A 2,254-nucleotide genomic window follows, 5' to 3' on the forward strand; every position below is an offset into this window, starting at 1 on the left:
GGCAGCACTAGTATGCTTCAGGAACCTGGTTTCAGCATTAGTTAATTATTTCTGAACACCAGGGCATGCAGGGTGGTTCCCATCCAGCTGGACTAGAGACCCTGCAGCCGCCCTGTCATGCTAAAGAGCCATGCTCCTCCCAGAGAATGGACTGGATGAGGCTGGGGTTTCAGGTCCACATTCCTATTTCCTTTCCTAGAAAGCCCAGCAGAAACAACCCCAGTAACTTTGGTGCCTTCCCTCTCTGGAGAGCGGGCATTCTGACCTGGAAACCTGTGCTCACCATCAGGGGCAATTTATCTCGCTTTCTCCCTAAGCTGTGTTTTCAGGATAACTGTCCTGACTCCAGCCCCAGTCGGCCACAGCCTCTATCTCCCTTCACGTGTGGATGTGCATTACCTGTGATTCTTTTGCAGATCTCCTTGCTCAGGCCCAATCTCTGCTCTGCAAGTTGGCATGACGGCAGAATACCAAGTAGGAGGTTTTGGCTTGTGTGTAGAATTTGGAGAGCGGTTTTGTAGTAAGTTGCTATACTTTTTGGCTTGCAAGCCCTGGGAGCATATGGCCCATTGCTTGCAAAATGCTGATATTTTAAAACTGGGGGAGGAATAGAGCATGGCACATTTATTTTACTTCTTCAGTGCCACTATTTTTGCCAAAACCTTCCCTGCCGCACCATCCTGGATCATGCTGTTCTATCCATCTTTAAAGTGAAACCTCCACTAACTAAAAAGTTGATGTTGTAAGACAGACCTTAATAGGCCTGAGAAAAAGTCTTCTTCTACTCAATGTCCAATATGAAATGCTGTCAACTCATTGCTAGAGTGAGTGAGCAGACAATGCAGCACTACTTCTACTCATGCTTGAACTCTTTGCAGCTGGCCTTGCTCATACTTTCAGTAAACATCTTTTCCAAGCAATCAAAACTTTATGGACTGTTATTTCCTTCCTCTTGACTTCCCAAGAGCTAACACCAGTGCACTTGAGATGCTGCAGACTTATCATTTCCACCTTGAACTAGTGGTTGACCTGAAGAGAGGGGTGCCAGAAATGGAGTTTGTAAGTACAGACACAAGAACAGTGCTAATCCAAGCACAGCTCAGCTAAACCACTGCAGTCGCTGTCAAAATACATCTGAAATTTTTTTGTGCATCTTCCCCAAGCCAATTAATAATGTTGAAAAAGTTTTGGAAAAATTTAATCGACCAGCAGATAAAGGTGACCTGGAAAATAGTAATTTACTTGAATTTGAAAATGGTTTTGGTAAGGTCACTCATAAAATACTGTTAAGGGAAATACATAATCACAGGGCTATGGATGAAGTCTTTGTTAAGGGTCAAAATAAAGAGTTTCCTCTGAGAACAGAAAGAGGTTAATGGTAGGGTACCATTATCCTCTGTGTTGAGACCAATTTTATTGACTATCCATGTGAATGGCTCAAAGAAGATAATGTAGAGGGTTTGGGGATACTTGGGTGATGCCACAGTAATTTTCTGGACCCGACTCAGCAATCTGACTGTGTGTATAAGTTACTTGCGTAACCCCATCAGTGCTTACAGGGATTGATTTTGATTAATAATAATTATGAGAGAGTGTGCAGAACTCCAGGTATACTGCTTGTAACTTGGGAAGTATGATGGCAAGTTAGCTGAGTTAAGAATTACTTGAACAGTGCCTACTGTAAGAAGCATCTAAATCTTTTCATAAACACACACAGTCATTCACCTGGAGGGTCTTTCAGGAAGAGAAAATGAGGATTCACAGAAGATAAATTGTGATGAGCCAAGTTCCACCTACCTTAACTTCTTCAAACAATTGCTTAACAGGCAAAGATCATTTGTTTCAGTGGATTATGTGCAAGAATGAAGGAGTTATCACTTAATGTGTGTCACCTCACAGAGCAGAAATTAAAAGCTGAGAAACAGGGTGAGTATACTGAAAAATCAAACATGGAAAACCAGAGCATGCTGTAATGACATTGTATATATATAAAAAATATTCCTTCCTCTATTTTTCACTTTAGTTTCATTCCTTGGAACATAGCTAAGATACATTTTTTGTTGGAAATGTCCAGAAAAAAACAACTCAGTGATCAGAGATAATAATGGCACATAATCTCACATCTTTGTGGAATAATCTCCCTATCATAGTGGCAGAAGCCTTATCCTTAGAGAAGACCTAGCAAGAACCTGACTGAGGAATTCAACATGATGGACAGGAAAAACCATTCAATGAACAGTTAGCATATGCCATA

The sequence above is a fragment of the Corvus brachyrhynchos genome, unplaced genomic scaffold, assembly GCF_000691975.1.
Source record: "Corvus brachyrhynchos isolate BGI_N302 unplaced genomic scaffold, ASM69197v1 scaffold101, whole genome shotgun sequence".
NCBI classification, from domain to species: Eukaryota; Metazoa; Chordata; class Aves; order Passeriformes; family Corvidae; genus Corvus; species Corvus brachyrhynchos.